The 23,463-nt window shown below is 40.5% G+C and overlaps 1 pseudogene; it reads left to right on the plus strand.

The window, feature by feature from the left end:
- Positions 1–5,555: 5,555 nt before the first annotated feature.
- The window catches only part of LOC139182796 (GTPase IMAP family member 7-like), a 32,990-nt pseudogene continuing 15,082 nt past the window's right edge, over positions 5,556–23,463 (plus strand).

The raw sequence follows: 23,463 nt of genomic DNA on the forward strand, positions 1-23,463 counted from the left end.
GTATGCAGGTCAGGAAGCAACAGTTAGAACTGGACATGGAACAACAGACTGGTTCCAAATAGGAAAAGGAGTACATCAAGGCTGTATATTGTTACCGTGGTTATTTAACTTCTATGCAGAGTACATCATGAGAAACGCTGGACTGGAAGAAACACAAGCTGGAATCAAGATTTCCAGGAGAAATATCAATAACCTCAGATATGCAGATGACACCACCCTTGTGGCAGAAAGTGAAGAGGAACTAAAAAGCCTCTTAATGAAAGTGAAAGTGGAGAGTGAAAAAGTTGGCTTAAAGCTCAACATTCAGAAAACGAAGATCATGGCATCTGGTCCCATCACTTCACAGGAAATGGATGGGGAAACAGTGGACACAGTGTCAGACTTTATTTTTTGGGGCTCCAAAATCACTGCAGATGGTGACTGCAGCCATGAAATTAAAAGACACTTACTCCTTGGAAGGAAAGTTATGACCAACCTAGACAGCATATTAAAAAGCAGAGACATTACTTTGCCATAAAATTTCGTCTAGTCAAAGCTATGGTTTTTCCTGTGGTCATGTATGGATGTGAGAGTTGGACTGTGAAGAAGGCTGAGCACTGAAGAATTGATGCTTTTGAACTGTGGTGTTGGAGAAGACTCTTGAGAGTCCCTTGGACTGCAAAGAGATCCAACCAGTCCATTCTGAGGGAGATCAGCCCTGGGATTTCTTTGGAAGGAATGATGCTAAAGCTGAAACTCCAGTACTTTGGCCACCTCATGCGAAGAGTTGACTCATTGGAAAAGACTCTGATGCTGGGAGGGATTGGGGGCAGGAGGAGAAGGGGATGACAGAGGATGGGATGGCTGGATGGCATCACTGACTCGATGGACGTGAGTTTGAGTGAACTCCAGGAGTTAGTGATGGACAGGGAGGCCTGGCATGCTGCATTTCATGGGGTTGCAAAGAGTCAGACACGACTGAGCGACTGAACTGAACTGAACTTGGAGTTTTCAGTTATTATGAACTTTTTTTCTTCCTGAACAAAATCTTTGAGTCCAGCTCTAGGCCAAGAGCAGGGGATTGTAGCCTTTCGTCTTTTAAACTTGCCTCTCCTAGCATAAAATGTCCATCCTATGAAGGAGCTGGACCTGTCATGCCTGGAGTAGAACCTCTGCTCTACCAATAGAGAAGCTGCAGGGTACTGCTAGCTGCACACCATGAATTTAGTCTCTGGAACTCAGAGTCGGAGGGAATGCTGTTCCTATTGGTAAGATACTATACTCTTGATGAGTAGCTATTGGAGAGGGAGCCTCATCTTTTTAGCCACCCTTACCCAGAATTCCTTCAAGCTTAGCTGATGGTGATTTGGGGAAGGAGGAATTTGGTCATGGCTCAAATATAATGCAGACTCTCACTGTTCTAAGATTCAGTAGACTTTTTTTTGAATAAATGTTTCTTCTTCATTATATAATCATAAGACAATGTTTAGAGATTTCATTATTTTTTTAAATAATGTTCACCAGTAATAAGTTTACAGGGCTTCTCATGATGCATTGTGGAGCTGGAAACTCTGTCAGTAGTTTTAAATTAAATTTTGGTCACTTTGCTAGCTCCCCTCTTCTTCCTTCCTGCCATGTGCATGGGTTTTACATAATTTACTTTCCCCTTCGTGTTGTTCTTTATTGTAGTTGACTAAAATATAGCTAACAGGGACCTATGTGATGGCTGCCATTGTCTTCCAGGTTGCTATTTTATTTGAACTCTTGATTCTCCACTAAATGCAAATATGTTACACTCATAGAGGATCAGATAAATTCTAGTGTCTCCTTACATTTCCAAATAGTCATGTGTGACCTCCCAAAGTTTAGAAATGAGTCATTTAAGTACCACTTTCAAGTTACCTATTTTCATGATAAACAATAATCAAAAGCAATAAGGCTGTTCAGCTATTTACTAGCTATCTACGCTTTGAGAACTTCATTGTTAGGATTTTGAAAGAAGTTTGTGGTGTGATATACTGAGGTGTCCATTGCAGTTGTTCCTGCACCCCTTGTTAAAACTTTATTTATAGCATCCATCTTCAGTAAGAAAGCACTGAAGAACAGTTCTCTTTAGGGAAGGATTGAAGTGAAGCAACAAAAGCTGTGAAATTGAAACCAAAAGAAGAAATAAAAATAATGACAGAAATTGTGCAAACTAATGACAAATCCCAGAAAGAGGGCAAGTTATCGAATGCTGTCAGATGATTTATTGCAGCCTCTGAATTCTTTTCCCAATTCCTGTTCTCCTAATCAGCCTCTTCTTCCATTATTAGGATCATGGAATGGCTAAGAATCCAGGGGATATCAAAGTAAACATTGTGAATTTTGGAGGCGTGGGACTAAGAAACCTAGGTAGATAAATAAGGAAGGGAACTGTGGATTTCCTGAGAGTAACAGAAAAATGTGAAAGAAAAACCTATTTCCTTGCTTCTTGCTTTTTTGGCTGTTGGAGCCAAGCAGTAAACACAGCTGATATCTGTAACTGTCTATAACCATCCAAAGCTCTGATGACCCTTGGACTAAGGAACACTGGGAGAAGAGGGCCAGGACTAACAGTGGTTCCTCATCCCAGGCCCATAAATCCAAGAACCCAAGAAATTGTCTGCACATGGTGGTTGCCCTTTTAGGACCTCTGTTCTCTGTACCTCTACCGGAGGTTTAGAACTATAAACAACCAACATATGAGAAGCAATGTTGGTAAGCAGGCCAAGGTGCATGATTCCTACCAGTGGAGACTCTGGGAGTTCATTCTCATTGGCTGAGGCCAAAATATTAGAGTAAATTCCATTCCATAAGTGTTAGTCGCTCAGTTGATCCCATGGACTATAGCCTGCCAGCCTCCTCTGTCCATGAGATTCTCTAGGCAAGAATACTGGACTGGGTTGCCATTCATTTCTCCAAGGGAACTCCCAGACCAAGGGATAGAACCTGGGTTTCATGCATTACAGGCAGATACTTTACCATCTGAGCCACCGGGGAAGCCCATTAACACTCCATCAGTTCAGTTCACTTCAGTCGCTCAGTCATGTTCAACTCTTTGTGACCCCATGGATTGCAACAAACAGGCCTCCCTGTCCATCACCAACTCCCAGAGTTTACGCAAACTCATGTCCATTGAATCAGTGATGCGATCCAACCATCTCATCCTCTGTCGTCCCCTTCTCCTCCTGTCCCTAATCCCTCCCAGCATCAGGGTCTTTTCAAATGAGTCAGCTCTTCACATCAGGTGGCCAAAGTATTGGAGTTTCAGCTTCAGCATCAGTCCCTCCAATGAACATTCAGGACTGATCTCCTTTAGGATGGACTGGTTGGATCTCCTTGCAGTCCAAGGGACTCTCAAGAGTCTTCTCCAACACCACAGTTCAAAAAGCATCAATTCTTCAGTGCTCAGCTTTCTTTATAGTCCAACTCTCACATCCATACATGAGTACTGGAAAAACCATAGCCTTGGTGAGACGGACCTTTGTTGGCAAAGCAATGTCTCTGCTTTTTAATATGCTCTCTAGGTTGGTCATGACTTTCCTTCCAAGGAGCAAACGTCTTTCAATTTCATAGCTGCAGTCACCATCTGCAGTGATTTTGGAACCCTAAATAATAAAGTCTGCCACTGTTTCCACTGTTTCCCCATCCATTTGCCATGAAGTGATGGGACCAGATGCCATGATCTTCGTTTTCTGAATGTTGAGCTTTAAGCCAACTTTTTCACTCTCCTCTTTCACCTTCATCAAGAGGCTCTTTAGTTCCTCTTCACTTTCTGCCATAAAGGTGGTGTCATTTGCATATCTGAGGTTATTGATATTTCTCCTGGCAATCTTGATTCCAGCTTGTGCTTCATCCAGCCCAGCATTTTTCATGATGTACTCTGCATATAAGTTAAATAATCACAGTGACAATATACAGCCTTGACGTACTCCTTTTCCTATTTGGAACCAGTCTGTTGTTCCATGTCCAGTTCTAACTGTTGCTTCCTGACTGGCATACAGGTTTCTCAAGAGGCAGATCAGGTGGTCTGGTATTCCCATCTCTTTCAGAATTTTCCACAGTTGATTGTGATCCACACAGTCAAAGGCTTTGGCATAGTCAATAAAGCACAAATAGATGTTTTTCTGGAACTCTCTTGCTTTTTCCATGATCCAGCGGATGTTGGCAATTTGATCTCTGGTTCCTCTGCCTTTTCTAAAACCAGCTTGAACGTCTGGAAGTTCATGGTTCACATATTGCTGAAGCCTGGCTTGGAGAATTTTGAGCTTTACTTTACTACAATGTTAAATGAGGGCAATCGTGCAGTAGTTTGAGCATTCCTTGGCATTGCCTTTCTTTGGGATTGGAATGAAAACTGACCTTTTCCAGTCCTGGGGCACTACTGATTTTTCCAAATTTGCTGGCATATTGAATCCACTACATAGAAAAGCACTAAATTCATTAAGTTGAGGTGTCTGGTTTTCTTTAATTAACAGTAATCTTTTGATGTTCCTGACCACCTGGTTTTTGTTGCAAAATCCTACACATCCTGGCTCTTCCTTTGAGTCTTGGGAGCAGTCCCTCAGAGCTACCTGAGAGGCTTCCTCCTGGACCGAAGCCCTCAGGAAGTCCATCAAATAAAATATTATTCTCAACTTTTAGGTTGTGCACTTTTCCCAGTAGATTTGTTGTAAGAACTGTTGACAAAAGCTAAATTCTCCTGAGAATTTGAAAGCTAAACTCTCCTGAGAAAACCACAACTTCTCGAATCACTAAGCCTTCCATGGCCCATCCTGGCCAGATGTGTGGGTAAGGAATGGGGAAGGACACATTATAGTAATCTTACACCAGTCAGACCCTGTAAAGCAGGAGGAGAATATGTGGGTCAGTAAGAGAAACAAAAAGCAGGCAGGAGAAAAGGTAGAGGAAAAGAGAGTGGTGATCGATTAGATTCCTAGAACTTCTCTATCAGATTACTACAAACTAAAAGCAGGGACATTTATTTGGTAATAGTTTGAGAGTTCAAACTCGAAATGTTGACAGAGCCGTGCTCTCTGAAGGCTCTCAGGTCCTTCCTGGTCTCTTCCGGGCTTCTGGGGTTGCTGGCAACCCTCAGCTTCTAGACATATCACTGCAACCGCTTTCCTCTTGCATTTCACTATAAGCAGAAGGAGGAACCAGGCTGCACCTTCCACACTTTGCTTAGAAATCTCTTCAGCTAAATCATCTACTTTCCACCCAATAGTAGAACAGGCAGTATCCCCAGGATACAGCAAGCCACGTGTCTGACTTCCTTCTTCCCTGAAGGGCCCTGTGGTCTCTTCCAGCTCCCAGGAGAGATGATCAGACACTGAGTCTGACTTTCTGGACAAGATTTAGGTCATTTAACAAGGGTCTTTTGGATCTAACATGATAACTCCAAACAATGAATATAACTTAAGAAATTTTGGTGCTATATCAAGCACATGAAGAAAAAGCTTTCCACTTCACAAAACTGAAGCACCCACCATATTATAGGGCAACATTTCTGTCTCTTTAAAACAGTTTCTTCACTGTCCCCACCCAATCTGCTTCCTGACTCCGAGGTCTCAGAGGTGCAGCAGTTAGAGCAAAATCAGGGGCTCAAAAAGTTTCTCTGGAGGAAACCAGACAGCCCATCAAGTCCTTAAATGAGGTGAGCCTGGCTGAGAACAGATCCCAGGGAGACAGAGCTGCAGGGACAGTAGGGTAGGGGAGTCTGGGGAGGGTGTGGATTCTGGCCTGAGAAGGGACCAGGTGCTGTGCAAACAAGTCAGGAGATGATGCCAGAGTGGGGGAGATGGCAGTAGGGAGGGGAGTAAGGATGTCTGTTAACACATTCTCCATGCGTCTCATTTTAACAAGACAACCTTTTGCTTAATATTGCAACTTTCCTCCAGGAATCCCCAGAGGCTCAGCGGTAAAGAATCCACCTGCAATGCAGGAGATGCAGGAGTCCCTGGGTTGGGAAGATCCCCTGGATGAGGAAATGGCAACCCACTCCAGTTATTCTTGCCTGGGAAATCCCATGAGCAGTGGAGCCTGGGAGGCTGTAGTCCACGGGATCACCAAGAGTCAAACACCACTCAAAATACATGCAGGCATCTTCTATCCAGTTGCTGTTGGGACAGACATTTAGTACCACTTGATAACCCAGAGTTTTCTCTTAGTGTCTTCAAGGCAGGTCTTTAGAACTACAAGGCAATTTAGGCCATTCAGTCTAAATCCCTTGTTAAATTTAATTTTATATTGCAGTACCATTTATTTTTAATGTATTAGTTTCTTGTGTACAGGTAAGCGACTTAGTTATACATATACATATACCCATTCTTTTTCAGATTCTTCGCCATATAGGTTATTACAGAGTATTGAGTGGAGAAGGAAATGGCAATCGTCTCCAGTATTCTTGCCTGGAGAAACCCAGGGTTGGGGAGCCTGGTGGGCTGCCATCTATGGGGTCGCACAGAGTCAGACACGACTGAAGAGATGTAGCAGCAGTAGAGTATTGAGTAGAGTTCAATATGCAACATGCTTTACAGTAAGTCCTTGTTGATTTTATGGAAATAGAATCCCTGAGAGCCTGGTGACTCCATGAGACCTTGGTGAATTCATGAGACAATGGATTACCCAGGTTATTTATGGCAGAGGAAACCTAGAACTCAGTTTGAATTCTTTTCAATACTTAACAGAGAGAAGTTGTGTCCCTAGGAAGATGACAGATAAGTTGAGGAGCAGGTGCTTTGTGGACAGGGTTAGCTATTCTAAAGAAACAATATTTGTGAAACCCTCCCCTTGCCTTCTCTAATTCTACCTGTTAGAATTCTGCTACCTGTTCACCATTTGGCAAAGAGAGTGAACTATTTTCCCCGATCTACCTCTGATCTGATGTAATCTATAAAATGATGAAACAGAGAAGGAACCTAGAAGAGGCTGGAGTATGCAGTGGTTAAGTGTAACCATGGTAGTCAGACAGACTTTGAATTGGATCTCTCTCTGCTCAATACCAATTGGCACCATGACTGTGGGCGAGTGTCTCAGAATTCTTAAGCCACATCAGTTTCTTCATTTAAACAATTCTGATAATAAAATTAGCTTCCCTGCAGGTCTTTTGGGGGAGTGAGACACAATTATCTCTTGAATAACACAGGTTTGAATTGTGTGTACTTTATATATTGTGCATTATTTTTGCATCACATTATCTTCTTGATTTTTATGTAATCAAATTGATATTCTCTTTCCTTACTCTTTTTCAAATCTTGGACATATTTTCCCCCCTCCTCACATTACAAAGATTTACCTATGCTTCTTCTGTTATTTATATGGATTATTTTTTTTTACGTTTAAATTTCTAATTTATTTGGAATTTGAATGGCATCAGGAAATGGATGCAGTTTTATCTTTTTCTATATCATTATTTCAATATTGCTTTTTCAGTTCAGTTCATTTCAGTCGTGTCTGACTCTTGGCAACCCCATGAATCACAGTATGCCAGGCCTCCCTGTCCATCACCAACTCCCACAGTTCACTCAAACTCATGTCCATCGAGCCAGTGGTGCCATCCAGCCGTCCCATCCTCTGTCGTCCCCTTCTTCTCCTGCCCCCAATCCCTCCCAGCATCAGGGTCTTTTCCAATGAGTCAACTCTTCGCATGAGGTGGCCAAAGTATTGGAGTTTCGGCTTTAGCACCAGTCCTTCCAATGACCACCCAGGACTGATCTCCTTTAGAATGGACTGGTTGGATCTCCTTGAAGTCCAAGGGACTCTCAAGAGTCTTCTCCAACACCACAGTTCAAAGCATCAATTCTTCAGTGCTCAGTTTTCTTCACAGTCCAACTCTCACATCCATATGTGACCACAGGAAAAACCATAGCCTTGACTAGATGGACCTTTGTTGGCAAAGTAATATCTCTGCTTTTCAATATGCTATCTAGGTTGGTCATAACTTTCCTTCCAAGGGGTGTCTTTTAATTTCATGGCTGCAGTCACCATCTGCAGTGATTTTTGAGCCCCCCAAAATAAAGTCTGACACTGTTTCCACTGTTTCCCCATCTATTTCCCATGAAGTGTTGGGACCAGATGCCATGATCTTAGTTTTCTGAATGTTGAGCTCTAAGCCAACTTTTTCACTCTCCTCTTTCACTTTCATCAAGAGGCTGTTGAGTTCCTCTTCACTTTCTGCCATAAGGGTGGTGTCATCTGCATAGCTGAGGTTATTGATATTTCTCTCGGCAATCTTGATTCCAGCTTGTGTTTCTTCCAGTCCAGTGTTTCTCATGATGTACTCTGCAGATAAGTTAAATCAACAGGGTGACAATATACAGACTTGATGTACTCCTTTTCCTATTTGGAACCAGTCTGTTTTTCCATGTCCAGTTCTAACTGTTGCTTCCTGACCTGCATATAGGTTTCTCAAGAGGCAGATCAGGTGGTCTGATAGTCCCATCTCTTTCAGAATTTTCCACAATTTTCTTATTAGTCCACCTTTTTTCCTGCTCATGTAAGATGCTGCTTTAGTGAATACAAATATAGCATAATATAACTAAACTGAATATAAATGAGTATAGTGTGATCAATTTAGTCTATTTCTGAATTTTGTTTGTGTTTCACTGTTCTATCTATTCATGCACCAGACTGTTTTAATTATAGAAATGATAATGTTCTACTATCTGGTAAAGCTTCTGGTCTTTCTGGTCTTCCTTCATTGATGACTTTTCTTGACTGTCAAGGCTACATTTTCTATTTTCTTCATTCAAATGAACTTTATAATTAACTGTATTAGTTGCATGAAAAAAAAAGTGATGACAAAAATGTTTTAAATTTATATTTATGTAAAGACATGTTAAAGAAGTATCTAATGTAAATTTTGTAAACTGCCTTAAACATGAATCAGTGTTGAATTTGGCCAAATGACTCTTCTGCACCTAGTTAGTTTTCTTCTTAATCTATAACTAGAATGGTTGTAAGAATCAATTTCTTCATGTTGGGGCACCCTAGTTTTTCTGAAATGATCATACTACCATGGTGCATTCCTTTTTAGTGTCTAATAATGGCCTCTTCTTCCACCATCAGGATCATGGAATGGCTAAGAATTGAGGGGTTATCAAAGTAAATATGGGTTTTGGAGGTATGGGACTAAGAAACCTTTCTAGGCAAATAGGGAAGGGAATTGTGTCTTTTCTGAGAGTAATAGAAAAATGTGGGAGAAAAACACATTTCCTTGTTTCTTATTTTCTTACTGTTGGAAACAAGTGGTAAATAAAGCTGATATCTATAACTGTCTGTAACCATCCATTGCTCTCATGACTGCTGAGACTCAGGAACACTGGGATGAGAAGGCCTGGACTAGAAGTGGTCTCTTACCCCAAGGCCCCTGAAGCCAAGGGCACCAAGAACAGTCCCCTTCATGTAGCCTCCCTTTTACGACCACTGTTCTCTTCACCACTGCTGGAGGTTTATAACTATAACCACCAATCCTGAGAAGCAGTGTGGGTAAGCAGACCAGGGTTCCCAATTCCTGCCAGTGGAAGTGTGGGTATATGTTCTCGTTGTTGCTGTTGTCTTTCTTGTTCAGTCACTCAATCGTGTCCAACTCTTTGTGACACCATGGACTGCATCACAGCAGGCTTCCCTGTCCTCACCATCTCTCAGAGTTTGCTCAAACTCCCATGTCCATTGAATCGATGATGCCACCCAACTATCCCATCCTCTGTCGTCCCCTCTCCTGCCTTCAATCTTTCCCAGCATCAGGGTCTTTTCCAATGAGTCACCACTTCACATCAGGTGGCCAAAATATTGGAGTGTCTGCTTCAGCATCAGTCCTTTCAATGAATATTCAGGATTGATTTCCTTGAGGATTGCCTGATTGAATCTCCTTGATGTCCAAGGGGCTCTCAAGAGTCATCTCCAGCTCCACAGTTCAAAAGCTTCAATTCTTCGGCACTCAGCCTTCTTTATAGTCCAACTCTCACATCCATACATGACTACTGGAAAAACCATATCTTTGACTATACAGACCTTTGTCCTCAAAGTCTCTGCTTTTTAATACACTGTCTAGGTTTGTCATAGCTTTTCTTCCCAGGAGCAAGTTTTTCTCCCAAGGAGGGGCCTCTGAATGGAAACAAATCTGCTGCCTGCTGTGGTGCCCTCAGCCACTGCAGTCAACCCCATGGAGCACCCTGAGGGCACTCGATGTGAAAGCACCAGATACTGGCCCCAGATAGCTCAGTGTACATCAAAGGAATCAAAGAGCCCCATTCTTGCACGTTTCCTACATAGAAAACTACTAAATTCACTAACTGGAAATATCTGATTATCTGTAATTTACCATAGTCTTTTGATATTTCTGACCACCTGATGTTTGTTGCAAAATCCTATACATAGTGACTCTTCCCTTGTCTCTTGGGAGTGGACTCTCAGAGCTATCCGAGAGGTTGCCTGCGGGGAGCGAGCTCCGCCCGTGGCAAAGGTCATGAGGAAGGAGGCTTGGCATACTCAAAGGTGGGATCAAGCCTCAGGAGTCTCCCTGGAAATTCTCGAGCATCTACCCCCAAAACCAGAGTCTGCCTACTTCCTGCTTTGTGCTTTCACCTACACCTCAGACTTTATGGGGGCCTGTCTCCCACTACCTCTCTCTGAAAAAAGAGTTAGCTTACAGCTCCAGTTAATAATTCCTGGGTGTGACAGTGTTTCAACCTACAAACTCCTTTGGAAATCCTCTAGGCTGCCTGAATAGGTTTTTCCGGCCACATGTGATTGCTCAGAGCCTCCCAACTGTGAGAGGCATGAGATGTTCTAAACTGTCTAAATACAGATTCCTTTGAGCAGTTAAAAGATTGATTAGAAATTGTATTGGTGAAGGGTTTTTCACTTGTTGGGCCAATGTTTGCTGCTAAGTCTCCATATCCCTTAACTGCTGTGTCCCTGGCAGTGTATTGATTAATATAATTGGTGTAAATAGTAGCTTTAATGTTTGTAACCTGGGACCCTTGAGTTAATTCTTTTTCTTGTTATAGCCCACCACACCTTTGCTCTGTAGGAATGCAACTTTATCTAATGCTTTTGGAGGGTGGCGCTTGACTAATCACCTTTAGAGAAAAATAAGTTTTCTGAAGAAAGGGTCTTAAAATGTTAACAGGTCTCCGGGCCAGAAGATGATGCAAATCACCTAAACTTTTGCATATGATAAGTTTGCAGGAAGAAAGCCTGGCTTACTGCATAACTCTACCCCTTCCCCCATTATCTTCTATGCATAACTTAAGGTATAAAAACTACTTTGGAAAATAAAGTGCGGGCCTTGTTCACCAAAACTTGGTCTCCCCATGTCGTTCTTTCTCTCACCTTCTGGCTGAATTATTCAGCCTCTTTTCTCCACTGAATTTCCTCACTGAGCTATCCTTATTCTATTACTCTTTATATCCTTAATTAAAGTTTAATTAAGCAGTTGTTTCCTGATCCTCGCCGACGCCGTCCCCGCTTCGAATTCCCTAGATCCACTGGGGTTGGACCCTGGCAGTTGCCTCCTGGGCCAAATTCTCAAATAAAATTAATTCTCAGCTTTTAGGTTATACACTTTTTTCAGTCAATTTCTTGTTTAAACTGTTGAACAAGACAGATTCTCCTGAGAATTTGGAAGCTAAACTCTCCTGAGAAAGCCACAACTCTCTCGTCACTGAGACTTCCATGGATGGCCCATCCTGGCCAGAGGTGTAGGTAGGGAATGAAGAAGGACACAATCTAGTAACTGTGCACCGTCGGACCCTGTAAAGCGGGAGGGGAATGTGTGGGTCAGTAAGAGGAACAAAACACAGGCAGAGCAAAGAGAAAGGTGATAGATTAGATTCCTAGAGCTGCTCCAACAGATCACTACAAACTATGGAGCTTGAAAGCAAGACATTTACTGCCTCACAGTTCTAGTTCAAACTCAAGATGGCGGCAGAACCGTGCTCTCTGAAGGCTCTTAGATCCTTTCTGGCCTCTTCAGGCTTCTGGGGCTGCTGGCAATCCTCAGCTTCTAGACGCATCACTGCAATCTCTTTCCTCTTGCATTTCACTATAAGCAGAAGAAGGAACCAGGCTGCACCTTCCACACTTGGCTTGGAAATCTCTTCAGCTAAATGGTCAGGTTCGTCACTTACAAGTTCTACTTTCCACCCAACGGAACAGGGAGTATCCCCAGGAGACGGCAAGCTTCTTCCCTTGAAGCACCCTGTGGCCTCTCACAGCTCCCAGGAGAGATGATCAGACACTGTCTGGTTTTCTGGGCAAGATTTAGGTCATTTACTATAACCCCAAACAATAAGTATAATTTTGGAAATTTTGATGTGACTGCAGGCACATGGAGAAAAAGCTTCCAACTTGGCAAACCTAAGCGCCACTTGTGGGCAATATTTCTGTCTCTTTTTTTAAAAATGGTCTTCACTAGCCCCACCCAATTTGCTTCCTGGCTCTGAGGTCTCAGAGGTGCAGCAGTTTAAGCAAAAGCGGGTGCTCAAACAGCTGCTCTGAAGGAAACTTGACAGCTCATTAAGTCCTTAAAGCAGGTGAGCCTGGCTGAGAAGAGGCTCCAGAGCACAGAGCTGTAGGGGCCGTAGGATACCTGGAGTTGGAGAGGGCGTGGATTCTGGCCTGAGAAGGGACCACGTGCTGTGCAAGCAACTCCACCGAGAGGATGCTGCCAGAGTGGGAGTGGTGGAGGGTAGAGAGGGGAGTAATGGTGTTTGTTAGCATAATATCCACGCATCTCATTTTAACATGACAAACTTGCTGAATACTACACCTTCCATCCAGTTGTTGTTGGGATAGACATTGAGAACACTTGATAACCCAGACATTTCTCTTAAGAAGAAATGTGTTCCCAAGGCAGGTTTTTAGAGCTGGAAGGCAAATAGAGGCCACCTAGTCCTAATCTCTCTTTTTTAAAATTTAGTTTCTATTTTATATTGCAGTATAGTTGATTGTAAATCAACTACTTTTTTGGGGGTAAATGGTATTTGAAGACTTAAATCTGGCATTAAGGGTGTTCATTGCTACTGGGCTCGTTTTTATGCTTTTTCAATGAAGTTCAAAACTATACAAACACACACAACCAAGAATAGGATTCCTGAAAATAATTTTTTTGCAGGTTTTTCTGGAGGGAGAATACTGGGGGAAGTTAAATATATCCCACTGGGGATGGACAAAGAAATGACTGCATTGTCAAGTCTCTTGGAACAGTCTTTTGTGTGGTTCATTCATAACACAAAATACAATTAGGCTCATTTGTTTCCTTTGATTTTTTACTAGTATTCTGAAATACAACTTTTGCTGTATAGTTGTGTAAACTATTTATATGGCTTTAAGATCGGCTCAGCTGGTAAAGAATCTGCCTGCAATGTGGGAGACCTGGTTTTGATTCCTGGGTTGGGAAGATCCCCTAGAGAAGGGAAAGGCTACCCACTCCAGTATTCTGGCCTGGAGAATTCCATGGACAAAGTCCATGGGGTCTCAAAGAGTCAGACATGACTGAGAGCCTTTCACTTTTTATTTTCAAGATCAAATCTGTGAAATGTAAGTATATCCCAACAAGTCTAGTTCCCAGCATCTATCCCTGTCCCTGCCTTCCTCTTTTTCCCATCCCCATATAAGTAACTTATTGTTTGTTTAGTTTTCAGATTATTCTTCCATTGCTTTTACAGATGAATGAAAAACATATATACTACATTTTCTATATGTAGGTCTTATTCCTCCTCGTTAGAGAAATGCTAGTAAATTGTACATTATTTTCTTCACTTTGCTTTTTTTTCTTAATGATATATTCTGGAGATGTGTCCATACTGGGATATAGAGATATACTTCATTCCTTTTTACAATTGACTAGTACTGCACTGTGTGACTATACTTTAGTTAATTCCATCAGGTCCCTAATAATGGGCAGTTGATACGTTTTTGGTCTTTTGAGTTTTCAAACAGTGGTGCAATGTCAGGGAATGTTTAACAGGAGGATTCTTACATGCTGTTTCTCATAAATCCTCTGTTCCTTATTAGTTTCTGCTGCCAGAAAGGAGTAGAGCTGCACGCAGTTCTCAGGACTGAGGTCATAGGATGAGACAGGCTTGAGTCTCCTTCAGTAAACATTCTCCTTACAACAAAACTGCTTAGTCTCGATCCTCTTTCTTGAGATATGGTTTGTCTTCTGACCTTGTGACCATTATTAATCCCTTGTTCCCTTGGTAATGGTTGCTGTACATTTGGTTTTCTCATCTTTATCATTGTTGAAAGAAATTTCTTGTATAACAGCCTATATATACTCAGAGAAAGATCATTAAAGCACATTTGCTCCATCAGAGCTTGGGTCCCCGTGTCTTTCTCTCTCTCTCTCTCTCTTTCTCTCTCTCTCTCTCTCCACCCCCTCCTCCAGCTCTCCCTTTCACTTTCTTATCATTGACTCCAGACCACCAGGTTCCGGTCTGCCCCAACAAGTGGCAACCAGAACAGGGACTCTGGTATACGTGGCATTTCAGACGGAGTGACTCAGGGCCTATTGAGGTCAGGACATATTGAGGTCAATAAGTACTAAGACATGGGTCAAACGGCTGGAAAGCCCCATCATTTCTGTACTTTATCTCACCATTTATTTAAGCTCAGGGACTTTTGGTTTCATGCCAATGAATAGAGGCTTGCTTTCAAACAGTGGTTAAATGTAATCCTTGATTCCCTGATAAAGGCAGTTTTGATTTAGAAATCTGGCATCGGGTCAAAGACAATGTTGAATGAGCCGCCGGGCAAGGAGAAAATATTCCAATTGATTTCTGGCCCCTATGGTCTCTCATCTGGAGAAGGCGATGGCACCCCACTCCAGTACTCGTGCCTGGAAAATCACATGGACGGAGGAGCCTGGCAGGCTGCAGTCCATGGGATCGTGAAGAGTCGGACACGACTGAGCAGCTTCACTTTCACTTTTCACTTTCTTGCATTGGAGAAGGAAATGGCAACCCACTCTAGTGTTCTTGCCTGGAGAATCCCAGGGACGGGGGGAGCCTGGTGGGCTGCCATCTATGGGGTCGCACAGAGTCGGACATGACTGAAGCGACTTCGCAGCAGTAGCAGCAGCATGGTCTCTCATTAAAGCTGTAGTTCTGCCACTTCAAAGTAAATTCTAGCCCTCCCAATATTCAACAACTACAGAACACTTATTACATGAATATAAATTAAATAATAAAACTTTACAAAAGGCCCAATTAAAACAACATAAAATATTTCAAAAATTTCCTACTAATCCTACCCCGGCTACTCCAAATGCTCCTCCTCTCCCAATAGACGCAACTCCAAAAGTCTCTCCTTTGCTAGAACCTAATGATTCTAACAATGACTCTCCTGAGATACTTTTTGACATCAAAACTGGCAATACTTTTTTAGATAATAATGATAAGTCCTTAGCACAGACTCATATTTGCAAAAAATCGGCACTTACTCGCTCTCCTCCACAATAGAGGCTCTCTGAATTACTGGCTTTGCAATCACAAGTCTCTGAAGCCAGTGGTTTCTTTGCCTTTCCAGTTTTAAGAAATCCTAATGCTCAAGAGCACATAATACCTCAATATGAAGGTATTAATTTTTTTTTCATGCAACAGATGAAAAAGGCTGTAACTATGTATGGCCCACATTCACCTTTTATTAAAGAGCTTCTAAATGCTGTGGCATTTTCTATTGGAAACTTTATTCCCTATGATTGGTGAATTCTAATAAAAGCTCTCCTTAAACCAGGAGAATATCTTCAATGGACAATGTGGTTTCATGATATAGCCAGAGATCATGCTAACAAGAATGCTCGAGCTGGCACTCCCCAAAACCAAATTACCTTTGAAATGTTAACTGGTGCCAAACAATTTGATACCATAGAAGCTCAAATACAATGCCCTCCCTTGTTACATGAAGAATTAAAAACAGTGGCCCTTGAAGCTTGGGATCAAATTACTCAAGAAGAGTCTACAGGTAGCTACACTAAAATATTACAAGGACCTAATGAAAATTATGCTGATTTTTCCATACTGTAATCAGAGAAGAAACCAAAAAACAGCTAGAGAAATTACTTGCTTATACAAATCAGAAATGTCAAAAAGGTATCTTTCCAATTCATGAGACTGGGACTATTATTGATTATTTGAAGGCTTGTCACAATCTAGGATCAGAAACTCAAAAGATGCAAAGCTAGCTGAAACAATGGCTGCTACCTTTAAAAAGGGAAATAAAGGATATTTTACATATGGGGATAAAAACCATTTAAAAAGAGACTGCCCTAAAAAGGCTAATAAAAAAACATCCAAGAATCTGCCTTCGATGCCATAGAGAAATGCATTGGGCCAAAGATTGTAAATCTAAATTTAATATTGAAGGGAAACCTATTCCAAGAAACTCCAAGCAGGGGACCACCCGCCCCCCCCCCCCCCCCCCCCCCCCCCCCGCCCCAGGTCCCCTTCAACAAAAACCAGGGGCAAATTCCATCTTTTCCCTCAAACCCTCACCATCCAGCAGTGCTGCCATTGATATACCAGCCCTAAATACTTTTCTCCTTTACCCTCAAGCAGTCCCTTCTAGAATACCTACCAGACTTTTTGGGCCCTGCCCCCACAAACCATTGGTCTTTTACTCGGCCAATCTAATTTGACTTCTTCTTTTTTTTTTTTTTTAACTTTACAATATTGTATTAGTTTTGCCAAATATCAAAATGAATCCGCCACAGGTATATCTGTGTTCCCCATCCTGAATCCTCCTCCCTCCTCCCTCCCCATACCCTCACTCTGGGTCGTCCCAGTGCACCAGCCCCAAGCATCCAGTATCGTGCATCGAACCTGGACTGGCGACTCGTTTCATACATGATATTATACATATTTCAATGCCATTCTCCCAAATCTCCCCACCCTCTCCCTCTCCCACAGAGTCCATAAAACTGATCTATACATCAGTGTCTCTTTCGCTGTCTCGTACACAGGATTATTGTTACCATCTTTCTAAATTCCATATATATGCGTTAGTATACTGTATTGGTGTTTTTCTTTCTGGCTTACTTCACTCTGTATAATAGGCTCCAGTTTCATCCATCTCATTAGAACTGATTCAAATGTATTCTTTTTAATGGCTGAGTAATACTCCATTGTGTATATGTACCACTGCTTTCTTATCCATTTATCTGCTGATGGGCATCTAAGTTGCTTCCATGTCCTGGCTATTATAAACAGTGCTGCGATGAACATTGGGGTATACATGTCTCTTTCCCTTCTGGTTTCCTCAGTGTGTATGCCCAGCAGTGGGATTGCGGGATCATAAGGCAGTTCTATTTCCAGTTTTTTAAGGAATCTCCACACTGTTCTCCATAGTGGCTGTACTAGTTTGCATTCCCACCAACAGTGTGAGAGGGTTCCCTTTTCTCCACACCCTCTCCAGCATTTATTGCTTGTAGACTTTTGCAACGCAGCCATTCTGATTGGTGTGAAATGGTACCTCATAGTGGCTTTGATTTGCATTTCTCTGATAATGAGTGATGTTGAGCATCTTTTCATGTGTTTGTTAGCCATCTGTATGTCTTCTTTGGAGAAATGTCTATTTAGTTCTTTGGCCCATTTTTTGATTGGGTCATTTATTTTTCTGGAGTTGAGCTGTAGGAGTTGCTTGTATATTTTTGAGATTAGTTGTTTGTCAGTTGCTTCATTTGCTATTATTTTCTCCCATTCTGAAGGCTGCCTTTTCACCTTGCTAATAGTTTCCTTTGTTGTGCAGAAGCTTTTAGGTTTAATTAGGTCCCATTTGTTTATTTTTGCTTTTATTTCCAATATTCTTGGAGGTGGGTCATAGAGGATCCTGCTGTGATGTATGTCAGAGAGTGTTTTGCCTATGTTCTCCTCTAGGGGTTTTATAGTTTCTGGTCTTACGTTGAGATCTTTAATCCATTTTGAGTTTATTTTTGTGTATGGTGTTAGAAAGTGTTCTAGTTTCATTCTTTTACAAGTGGTTGACCAGATTTCCCAGCACCACTTGTTAAAGAGACTGTCTTTTCTCCATTGTATATTCTTGCCTCCTTTGTCAAAGATAAGGTGTCCATATGTGCGTGGATTTATCTCTGGGCTTTCTATTTTGTTCCATTGATCAATATTTCTGTCTTTGTGCCAGTACCATACTGTCTTGATAACTGTGGCTTTGTAGTAGAGCCTGAAGTCAGGTAGGTTGATTCCTCCAGTTCCATTCTTCTTTCTCAAGATAGCTTTGGCTATTCGAGGTTTTTTGCATTTCCATACAAATTGTGAAATTATTTGTTCTAGCTCTGTGAAGAATACCCTTGGTAGCTTGATAGGGATTGCATTGAATCTATAAATTGCTTTGGGCAGTATACTCATTTTCACTATATTGATTCTTCCAATCCATGAACATGGTATATTTCTCCATCTATTGGTGTCCTCTTTGATTTCTTTCACCAGTGTTTTATAGTTTTCTATATATAGGTCTTTAGTTTCTTTAGGTAGATATATTCCTAAGTATTTTATTCTTTCCGTTGCAATGGTGAATGGAATTGTTTCCTTAATTTCTCTTTCTGTTTTCTCATTATTAGTGTATAGGAATGCAAGGGATTTCTGTGTGTTGATTTTATATCCTGCAACTTTACTATAGTCATTGATTAGTTCTAGTAATTTTCTGGTGGAGTCTTTAGGGTTTTCTATGTAGAGGATCATGTCATCTGCAAATAGTGAGAGTTTTACTTCTTCTTTTCCAATTTGGATTCCTTTTATTTCTTTTTCTGCTCTGATTGCTGTGGCCAAAACTTCCAAAACTATGTTGAATAGTAATGGTGAAAGTGGGCACCCTTGTCTTGTTCCTGACTTTAGAGGAAATGCTTTCAATTTTTCACCATTGAGGATAATGTTTGCTGTGGGTTTGTCATATATAGCTTTTATTATGTTGAGGTATGTTCCTTCTATTCCTGCTTTCTGGAGAGTTTTTATCATAAATGGATGTTGAATTTTGTCAAAGGCTTTCTCTGCATCTATTGAGATAATCATATGGTTTTTATTTTTCAATTTGTTAATGTGGTGTATTACATTGAGTGATTTGCGGATATTGAAGAATCCTTGCATTCCTGGGATAAAGGCTACTTGGTCATGGTGTATGATCTTTTTAATGTGTTGTTGGATTCTGATTGCTAGAAATTTGTTAAGGATTTTTGCATCTATGTTCATCAGTGATATTGGCCTGTAGTTTTCTTTTTTTGTGGGATCTTTGTCAGGTTTTGGTATTAGGGTGATGGTGGCCTCATAGAATGAGTTTGGAAGTTTACCTTCCTCTGCAATTTTCTGGAAGAGTTTGAGCAGGATAGGTATTAGCTCTTCTCTAAATTTTTGGTAGAATTCAGCTGTGAAGCCGTCTGGACCTGGGCTTTTTTTTTGCTGGAAGATTTTTGATTACAGTTTCAATTTCCGTGCTTGTGATGGGTCTGTTAAGATTTACTATTTCTTCCTGGTCGAGTTTTGGAAAGCTCTACTTTTCTAAGAATTTGTCCATTTCTTCCACGTTGTCCATTTTATTGGCATATAATTGTCTCTTATGATCCTTTGTATTTTTGTGTTGTCTGTTGTGATCTCTCCATTTTCATTTCTAATTTTATTGATTTGATTTTTCTCCCTTTGTTTCTTGATGAGTCTAGCTACTGGTTTGTCAATTTTATTTATCCTTTCAAAGAACCAGCTTTTGGCTTTGTTGATTTTTGCTATGGTCTCTTTTGTTTCTTTTGCATTTATTTCTGCCCTAATTTTTAAGATTTCTTTCCTTCTACTAACCCTGGGGTTCTTCATTTCTTCCTTTTCTAGTTGCTTTAGGTGTAGAGTTAGGTTATTTATTTGACTTTTTTCTTGTTTCTTGAGGTTTTGGGTTGTTGTGTTTTCATTTTCATTCGTTTCTATGCAAATTTTGATTTCTTTTTGTATTTCTTCTGTGATTTGTTGGTTATTCAGCAGCGTGTTGTTCAGCCTCCATATGTGGGAATTTTTAATAGTTTTTCTCCTGTAATTGAGATCTAATCTTACTGCATTGTGGTCAGAAAAGATGCTTGGAATGATTTCTATTTTTTTGAATTTACCAAGGCTAGATTTATGGCCCAGGATGTGATCTATCCTGGAGAAGGTTCCATGTGTGCTTGAGGAAAAGGTGAAATTCATTGTTTTAGGATGAAATGTCCTATAGATATCAATTAGGTCTAACTGGTCTATTGTATCATTTAAAGTTTGTGTTTCCTTGTTAATTTTCTGTTTAGTTGATCTATCCATAGGTGTGAGTGGGCTATTAAAGTCTCCCACTATTATTGTGTTATTGTTAATGTCTCCTTTCATACTTGTTAGCATTTGTCTTACATATTGCAGTGGTCCCGTGTTGGGTGCATATATATTTATAATTGTTATATCTTCTTCTTGGGTTGATCCTTTGATCATTATGTAGTGACCATCTTTGTCTCTTTTCACAGCCTTTGTTTTAAAGTCTATTTTATCTGATATAAGTATTGCTACTCCTGCTTTCTTTTGGTCCCTATTTGCACGGAAAATCTTTTTCCAGCCCTTCACTTTCAGTCTGTATGTGTCCCCTGTTTTGAGGTGGGTCTCTTGTAGACAACATATGTAGGGGTCTTGTTTTTGTATCCATTCAGCCAGTCTTTGTCTTTTGGTTGGGGCATTCAACCCATTTACGTTTAAGGTAATTACTGATAAGTATGACCCCGTTGCCATTTATTTTATGGTTTTGGGTTCGATTTTATACACCGTTTTTGTGTTTCCTGTCTAGAGAATATCCTTTAATGTTTGTTGGAGAGCTGGTTTGGTGGTGCTGAATTCTCTCAGCTTTTGCTTGTCTGTAAAGCTTTTGATTTCTCCTTCATATTTGAATGAGATCCTTGCTGGATACAGTAATCTGGGCTGTAGGTTATTTTCTTTCATCACTTTAAGTATGTCTTGCCATTCCCTCCTGGCTTGAAGAGTTTCTATTGAAAGATCAGCTGTTATCCTTATGGGAATTCCCTTGTGTGTTATTTGTTGTTTTTCCCTTGCTGCTTTTAATATTTGTTCTTTGTGTTTGATCTTTGTTAATTTGATTAATATGTGTCTTGGGGTGTTTCACCTTGGGTTTATCCTGTTTGGGACTCTCTGGGTTTCTTGAACTTGGGTGATTATTTCCTTCCCCATTTTAGGGAAGTTTTCAACTATTATCTCCTCAAGTATATCCTCATGGTCTTTCTTTTTGTCTTCTTCTTCTGGGACCCCTATGATTCGAATGTTGTAGCGTTTTAATACTGTCCTGGAGGTCTCTGAGATTGTCCTCATTTCTTTTTATTCATTTTTCTTTTATCCTCTCTGATTCATTTATTTCTACCATTCTATCTTCTAATTCACTAATCCTGTCTTCTGCCTCTGTTATTCTGCTATTTGTTGCCTCCAGAGTGTTTTTAATTTCATTTATTGCATTATTCATTATATATTGACTCTTTTTTATTTCTTCTAGGTCCTTGTTAAACCTTTCTTGCATCTTCTCAATCCTTGTCTCCAGGCTATTTATCTGTGATTCTATTTTGATTTCAAGATTTTGGATCAATTTCACTATAATTATTTGGAATTCTTTATCAGGTAGATTCCCTATCTCTTCCTCTTTTGTTTGGTTTGGTGGGCATTTATCCTGTTCCTTTATCTGCTGGGTATTCCTCTGTCTCTTCATCTTGTTTAAATTGTTGAGTTTGGGGTGTCCTTTCTGTATTCTGGCAGTTTGTGGAGTTCTCTTTATTGTGGTGTTTCCTCGCTCTGTGTGGGTTTGTACAGGTGGCTTGTCAAGGTTTCTTGGTTAGGGAAGCTTGTGTCAGTGTTCTGGTGGGTGGAGCTGTATTTCTTCTATCTGGAGTGCAATGAAATGTCCAGTAATGAGTTATGGGATGTCTATGGTTTTGGGGTGACTTTGGGCTGCCTGTATCTTGGAGCTCAGGGCTGTGTTCCTTGTTGGTGGAGAATTTGCTTGGTATGTCTTGCCCTGAAACTTGTTGGCCCTTGTGTGGTGCTTGGTTTCAGTGCAGGTATGGAGGCATTTGATGAGCTCCTGTCAATTAATGTTCCTTGGAGTCAGGAGCTCCCTGGAGTCAGGATTTAGACTTAAGCCTCCTGCTTCCAGTTATCGGTCTTATTTTTACAGTAGTTTCAAAGCTTCTCCTTCTATACAGCACCATTGATAAAACATCTACGTTAAAGATGAAAAGTTTCTCTACCATGAGGGTCACCCAGAGAGGTTCACAGCATTACATGGAGAAGAAAAGAGGGAGGAGAGATTTAGAGGTGACCCAAATGAGATGAGGTGGAATCAATACAGGAGAGAGTGGGCTAGCCAGTAATCTCTTCCTTATGTGCACTCCACAACTGGACCGCTCAGAGTTGTTCATGGAGTTATACAGAGAAGAGAAGAAGGAGGAAGGTGACAGAGGTGGCCAGGAGGATAAAAGGGGGAAATGAAAAGGAGGGAGACAGATCCAGCCAGTAATCAGTTCCCTAAGTGTTCTCCACCGTCTGGAACACACAGAAATTTACAGAGTTGGGTAGAGTAGAGAGGGGTTAGGGAGGAGACACAGGCGACCTGGTGGAGAAAAAGGAGAGTCCAAAGGGAGAGAGAGCAGTCAAGCCAGTAATCTCGCTCCCTAGTGAAAAATGGGTACTGAAGATTGGGTTCTTAAAGGTACAAAATGGGTAACAAATACATAAAAGCAAAAATTAAAAATCTAGAGTAGAGTTTGGAATTTCAAAAATATGATGTTAAAGAAAAGAAGAAGGAAAAGAAAGAAAAAAACGAACAAATAAAAACAAACAAGGTCGCAAAAATTATAAAGAAAATATAGGTACAAAATTGATAACTAATACCAAAAAGCAAAAGTTAAAAATCTAGAGTAGAGTTTGGAATTTCATAAATACAATGTTAAAAAAAGAAGAAAAAGAGAGAGAGAGAGAAAAAAAAAAAACAAACAAGAACAAACAAAGTCACATAAATTATAAAGAAAATACAGGTACAAAATTGATAACAAATCCCAAAAAGCATAAATTAAAAATCTAGAGTAGAGTTTGGAATTTCAGATATACAATGTTATTTAAAAGAAGAGAAAGAAACAGAGAAAAAGAAGAAGAAAAAATAAAAAAGGGCCACAGAAATTATAAAAAAAAACTATAGGTACAAAATTGATAACAAATACCAAAAAGCTAAAATTAAAAATCTAGACTAGAGTTTGGAATTTCAAAAATACAATGTTAAAGAAAAGAAGGAGAAAAAAAAAAAAAAAAACCAAGGTCAAAAAAAAATTATAAAATATATATATATGAAGTTTGCTTTAAAAAAAAATAGGGTCTTCTTTTTTTTTTTTTTTTTGCAAAGTAATCGGTTATAAAAGTGGAAATTAAAGGAATAATAGAGGACTTAAAAATTTTTTTTAAT

Source organism: Bos indicus, chromosome 4, assembly GCF_029378745.1.
Source record: "Bos indicus isolate NIAB-ARS_2022 breed Sahiwal x Tharparkar chromosome 4, NIAB-ARS_B.indTharparkar_mat_pri_1.0, whole genome shotgun sequence".
NCBI lineage: Eukaryota > Metazoa > Chordata > Mammalia > Artiodactyla > Bovidae > Bos > Bos indicus.